General features: G+C 39.1%; 16 non-coding genes across 16 annotated transcripts in view; all 16 read right to left on the reverse strand.

Moving 5' to 3' along the window:
- Window positions 1-158: 158 nt before the first annotated feature.
- trnaa-ugc (transfer RNA alanine (anticodon UGC)) lies at window positions 159-230 on the reverse strand. Its single transcript has one exon. It is a non-coding gene; the product is annotated as a tRNA-Ala (tRNA).
- A 246-nt stretch (window positions 231-476) lies between these two features.
- On the reverse strand, window positions 477-548 carry trnaa-ugc (transfer RNA alanine (anticodon UGC)). The gene has a single exon. It is a non-coding gene; the product is annotated as a tRNA-Ala (tRNA).
- A 247-nt stretch (window positions 549-795) lies between these two features.
- Window positions 796-867, reverse strand: trnaa-ugc (transfer RNA alanine (anticodon UGC)). Its single transcript has one exon. It is a non-coding gene; the product is annotated as a tRNA-Ala (tRNA).
- A 247-nt stretch (window positions 868-1,114) lies between these two features.
- Window positions 1,115-1,187, reverse strand: trnav-uac (transfer RNA valine (anticodon UAC)). Its single transcript has one exon. It is a non-coding gene; the product is annotated as a tRNA-Val (tRNA).
- A 246-nt stretch (window positions 1,188-1,433) lies between these two features.
- Window positions 1,434-1,505, reverse strand: trnaa-ugc (transfer RNA alanine (anticodon UGC)). Its single transcript has one exon. It is a non-coding gene; the product is annotated as a tRNA-Ala (tRNA).
- Window positions 1,506-1,753: 248 nt separating this feature from the next.
- trnaa-ugc (transfer RNA alanine (anticodon UGC)) lies at window positions 1,754-1,825 on the reverse strand. Its single transcript has one exon. It is a non-coding gene; the product is annotated as a tRNA-Ala (tRNA).
- A 246-nt stretch (window positions 1,826-2,071) lies between these two features.
- On the reverse strand, window positions 2,072-2,143 carry trnaa-ugc (transfer RNA alanine (anticodon UGC)). Its single transcript has one exon. It is a non-coding gene; the product is annotated as a tRNA-Ala (tRNA).
- A 246-nt stretch (window positions 2,144-2,389) lies between these two features.
- On the reverse strand, window positions 2,390-2,461 carry trnaa-ugc (transfer RNA alanine (anticodon UGC)). Its single transcript has one exon. It is a non-coding gene; the product is annotated as a tRNA-Ala (tRNA).
- Window positions 2,462-2,707: 246 nt separating this feature from the next.
- On the reverse strand, window positions 2,708-2,779 carry trnaa-ugc (transfer RNA alanine (anticodon UGC)). The gene has a single exon. It is a non-coding gene; the product is annotated as a tRNA-Ala (tRNA).
- Window positions 2,780-3,025: 246 nt separating this feature from the next.
- trnaa-ugc (transfer RNA alanine (anticodon UGC)) lies at window positions 3,026-3,097 on the reverse strand. Its single transcript has one exon. It is a non-coding gene; the product is annotated as a tRNA-Ala (tRNA).
- A 246-nt stretch (window positions 3,098-3,343) lies between these two features.
- Window positions 3,344-3,415, reverse strand: trnaa-ugc (transfer RNA alanine (anticodon UGC)). The gene has a single exon. It is a non-coding gene; the product is annotated as a tRNA-Ala (tRNA).
- A 246-nt stretch (window positions 3,416-3,661) lies between these two features.
- Window positions 3,662-3,733, reverse strand: trnaa-ugc (transfer RNA alanine (anticodon UGC)). Its single transcript has one exon. It is a non-coding gene; the product is annotated as a tRNA-Ala (tRNA).
- A 246-nt stretch (window positions 3,734-3,979) lies between these two features.
- Window positions 3,980-4,051, reverse strand: trnaa-ugc (transfer RNA alanine (anticodon UGC)). Its single transcript has one exon. It is a non-coding gene; the product is annotated as a tRNA-Ala (tRNA).
- A 246-nt stretch (window positions 4,052-4,297) lies between these two features.
- Window positions 4,298-4,369, reverse strand: trnaa-ugc (transfer RNA alanine (anticodon UGC)). Its single transcript has one exon. It is a non-coding gene; the product is annotated as a tRNA-Ala (tRNA).
- Window positions 4,370-4,615: 246 nt separating this feature from the next.
- On the reverse strand, window positions 4,616-4,687 carry trnaa-ugc (transfer RNA alanine (anticodon UGC)). Its single transcript has one exon. It is a non-coding gene; the product is annotated as a tRNA-Ala (tRNA).
- A 246-nt stretch (window positions 4,688-4,933) lies between these two features.
- The window catches only part of trnaa-ugc (transfer RNA alanine (anticodon UGC)), a 72-nt gene continuing 5 nt past the window's right edge, over window positions 4,934-5,000 (reverse strand). Inside the window, exon 1 of the tRNA in view lies at window positions 4,934-5,000. This exon is cut by the window's right edge and continues 5 nt beyond it. This is a non-coding gene — a tRNA (tRNA-Ala).

Below are 5,000 nucleotides of genomic sequence, written 5' to 3' on the forward strand. Positions count from 1 at the left end.
TGCACAAGCAACTTAAAATTTTCAGGAATTTCTTCAAGAGAAGTATAGATAATGCCGATCGAAACAAGAACCTCTTACAACTACACTTCCAAAGCTGCAAGCAGTGTTTTCTTTCTGTACCCTGTTTATTGTCAGTTTATAAAAACTCAAACGGCTCACGGAGATGTTGGGGATTGAACACAGGACCTCATACATGCAAAGCATGCGCTCTACCACTGAGCTACATCCCCATTCATGCCAGAACCTTTCATTTTTCTATTCTACTTTTTTATTGATTGGACAGAACCTTGAAGAGATATTTAAAGTCAATACTGATTGTGCACAAGCAACTTAAAATTTTCAGGAATTTCTTCAAGAGAAGTGTAGATAATGCCGATCGAAACAAGAACCTCTTACAACTACACTTCCAAAGCTGCAAGCAGTGTTTTCTTCGTGTTCCCTGTTTATTGTCAGTTTATAAAACATCAAACGGCTGGTGGAGATGCTGGGGATTGAACCCAGGACCTCATACATGCAAAGCATGCGCTCTACCACTGAGCTACATCCCCATTCATGCCAGAATCTTTCATTTTTCTATTCTACTTTTTTATTGATTGGACAGAACCTTGAAGAGATATTTAAAGTCAATACTGATTGTGCACAAGCAACTTAAAATTTTCAGGAATTTCTTCAAGAGAAGTGTAGATAATGCCGATCGAAACAAGAACCTCTTACAACTACACTTCCAAAGCTGCAAGCAGTGTTTTCTTCCGTGTTCCCTGTTTATTGTCAGTTTATAAAACATCAAACGGCTGGTGGAGATGCTGGGGATTGAACCCAGGACCTCATACATGCAAAGCATGCGCTCTACCACTGAGCTACATCCCCATTCATGCCAGAATCTTTCATTTTTCTAATCTACTTTTTTATTGATTGGACAGAACCTTGAAGAGATATTTAAAGTCAATACTGATTGTGCACAAGCAACTTAAAATTTTCAGGAATTTCTTCAAGAGAAGTGTAGATAATGCCGATCGAAACAAGAACCTCTTACAACTACACTTCCAAAGCTGCAAGCAGTGTTTTCTTCGTGTTCCCTGTTTATTGTCAGTTTATAAAACATCAAACGGCTCGGTGGAGATGATTGGGGATTGAACACAGGACCTCATACATGTAAAGCATGCGCTCTACCACTGAGCTACATCCCCATTCATGCCAGAACCTTTCATTTTTCTATTCTACTTTTTTATTGATTGGACAGAACCTTGAAGAGATATTTAAAGTCAATACTGATTGTGCACAAGCAACTTAAAATTTTCAGGAATTTCTTCAAGAGAAGTGTAGATAATGCCGATCGAAACAAGAACCTCTTACAACTACACTTCCAAAGCTGCAAGCAGTGTTTTCTCCGTGTTCCCTGTTTATTGTCAGTTTATAAAACATCAAACGGCTGGTGGAGATGCTGGGGATTGAACCCAGGACCTCATACATGCAAAGCATGCGCTCTACCACTGAGCTACATCCCCATTCATGGCAGAATCTTTCATTTTTCTATTCTACTTTTTTATTGATTGGACAGAACCTTGAAGAGATATTTAAAGTCAATACTGATTGTGCACAAGCAACTTAAAATTTTCAGGAATTTCTTCAAGAGAAGTGTAGATAATGCCGATCGAAACAAGAACCTCTTACAACTACACTTCCAAAGCTGCAAGCAGTGTTTTCTTCGTGTTCCCTGTTTATTGTCAGTTTATAAAACATCAAACAGGCTAGGTGGAGATGCTGGGGATTGAACCCAGGACCTCATACATGCAAAGCATGCGCTCTACCACTGAGCTACATCCCCATTCATGCCAGAATCTTTCATTTTTCTAATCTACTTTTTTATTGATTGGACAGAACCTTGAAGAGATATTTAAAGTCAATACTGATTGTGCACAAGCAACTTAAAATTTTCAGGAATTTCTTCAAGAGAAGTGTAGATAATGCCGATCGAAACAAGAACCTCTTACAACTACACTTCCAAAGCTGCAAGCAGTGTTTTCTTCGTGTTCCCTGTTTATTGTCAGTTTATAAAACATCAAACGGCTGGTGGAGATGCTGGGGATTGAACCCAGGACCTCATACATGCAAAGCATGCGCTCTACCACTGAGCTACATCCCCATTCATGCCAGAACCTTTCATTTTTCTATTCTACTTTTTTATTGATTGGACAGAACCTTGAAGAGATATTTAAAGTCAATACTGATTGTGCACAAGCAACTTAAAATTTTCAGGAATTTCTTCAAGAGAAGTGTAGATAATGCCGATCGAAACAAGAACCTCTTACAACTACACTTCCAAAGCTGCAAGCAGTGTTTTCTCCGTGTTCCCTGTTTATTGTCAGTTTATAAAACATCAAACGGCTGGTGGAGATGCTGGGGATTGAACCCAGGACCTCATACATGCAAAGCATGCGCTCTACCACTGAGCTACATCCCCATTCATGCCAGAATCTTTCATTTTTCTATTCTACTTTTTTATTGATTGGACAGAACCTTGAAGAGATATTTAAAGTCAATACTGATTGTGCACAAGCAACTTAAAATTTTCAGGAATTTCTTCAAGAGAAGTGTAGATAATGCCGATCGAAACAAGAACCTCTTACAACTACACTTCCAAAGCTGCAAGCAGTGTTTTCTTTCTGTACCCTGTTTATTGTCAGTTTATAAAACATCAAACGGCTCGTGGAGATGTTGGGGATTGAACACAGGACCTCATACATGCAAAGCATGCGCTCTACCACTGAGCTACATCCCCATTCATGCCAGAACCTTTCATTTTTCTATTCTACTTTTTTATTGATTGGACAGAACCTTGAAGAGATATTTAAAGTCAATACTGATTGTGCACAAGCAACTTAAAATTTTCAGGAATTTCTTCAAGAGAAGTGTAGATAATGCCGATCGAAACAAGAACCTCTTACAACTACACTTCCAAAGCTGCAAGCAGTGTTTTCTTCGTGTACCCTGTTTATTGTCAGTTTATAAAACATCAAACGGCTGGTGGAGATGCTGGGGATTGAACCCAGGACCTCATACATGCAAAGCATGCGCTCTACCACTGAGCTACATCCCCATTCATGCCAGAACCTTTCATTTTTCTATTCTACTTTTTTATTGATTGGACAGAACCTTGAAGAGATATTTAAAGTCAATACTGATTGTGCACAAGCAACTTAAAATTTTCAGGAATTTCTTCAAGAGAAGTGTAGATAATGCCGATCGAAACAAGAACCTCTTACAACTACACTTCCAAAGCTGCAAGCAGTGTTTTCTCCGTGTTCCCTGTTTATTGTCAGTTTATAAAACATCAAACGGCTGGTGGAGATGCTGGGGATTGAACCCAGGACCTCATACATGCAAAGCATGCGCTCTACCACTGAGCTACATCCCCATTCATGGCAGAATCTTTCATTTTTCTATTCTACTTTTTTATTGATTGGACAGAACCTTGAAGAGATATTTAAAGTCAATACTGATTGTGCACAAGCAACTTAAAATTTTCAGGAATTTCTTCAAGAGAAGTGTAGATAATGCCGATCGAAACAAGAACCTCTTACAACTACACTTCCAAAGCTGCAAGCAGTGTTTTCTTTCTGTACCCTGTTTATTGTCAGTTTATAAAACATCAAACGGCTGCTGGAGATGCTGGGGATTGAACACAGGACCTCATACATGCAAAGCATGCGCTCTACCACTGAGCTACATCCCCATTCATGCCAGAACCTTTCATTTTTCTATTCTACTTTTTTATTGATTGGACAGAACCTTGAAGAGATATTTAAAGTCAATACTGATTGTGCACAAGCAACTTAAAATTTTCAGGAATTTCTTCAAGAGAAGTGTAGATAATGGCGATCGAAACAAGTACCTCTTACAACTACACTTCCAAAGCTGCAAGCAGTGTTTTCTCCGTGTTCCCTGTTTATTGTCAGTTTATAAAACATCAAACGGCTGGTGGAGATGCTGGGGATTGAACCCAGGACCTCATACATGCAAAGCATGCGCTCTACCACTGAGCTACATCCCCATTCATGCCAGAATCTTTCATTTTTCTAATCTACTTTTTTATTGATTGGACAGAACCTTGAAGAGATATTTAAAGTCAATACTGATTGTGCACAAGCAACTTAAAATTTTCAGGAATTTCTTCAAGAGAAGTGTAGATAATGCCGATCGAAACAAGAACCTCTTACAACTACACTTCCAAAGCTGCAAGCAGTGTTTTCTCCGTGTTCCCTGTTTATTGTCAGTTTATAAAACATCAAACGGCTGGTGGAGATGCTGGGGATTGAACCCAGGACCTCATACATGCAAAGCATGCGCTCTACCACTGAGCTACATCCCCATTCATGCCAGAATCTTTCATTTTTCTATTCTACTTTTTTATTGATTGGACAGAACCTTGAAGAGATATTTAAAGTCAATACTGATTGTGCACAAGCAACTTAAAATTTTCAGGAATTTCTTCAAGAGAAGTGTAGATAATGCCGATCGAAACAAGAACCTCTTACAACTACACTTCCAAAGCTGCAAGCAGTGTTTTCTCCGTGTTCCCTGTTTATTGTCAGTTTATAAAAACTCAAACGGCTCGTGGAGATACTTGGGATTGAACACAGGACCTCATACATGCAAAGCATGCGCTCTACCACTGAGCTACATCCCCATTCATGCCAGAACCTTTCATTTTTCTATTCTACTTTTTTATTGATTGGACAGAACCTTGAAGAGATATTTAAAGTCAATACTGATTGTGCACAAGCAACTTAAAATTTTCAGGAATTTCTTCAAGAGAAGTGTAGATAATGCCGATCGAAACAAGAACCTCTTACAACTACACTTCCAAAGCTGCAAGCAGTGTTTTCTCCGTGTTCCCTGTTTATTGTCAGTTTATAAAACATCAAACGGCTGGTGGAGATGCTGGGGATTGAACCCAGGACCTCATACATGCAAAGCATGCGCTCTACCACTGAGCTACA

Source organism: Danio aesculapii, chromosome 6, assembly GCF_903798145.1.
Source record: "Danio aesculapii chromosome 6, fDanAes4.1, whole genome shotgun sequence".
NCBI classification, from domain to species: domain Eukaryota; kingdom Metazoa; phylum Chordata; class Actinopteri; order Cypriniformes; family Danionidae; genus Danio; species Danio aesculapii.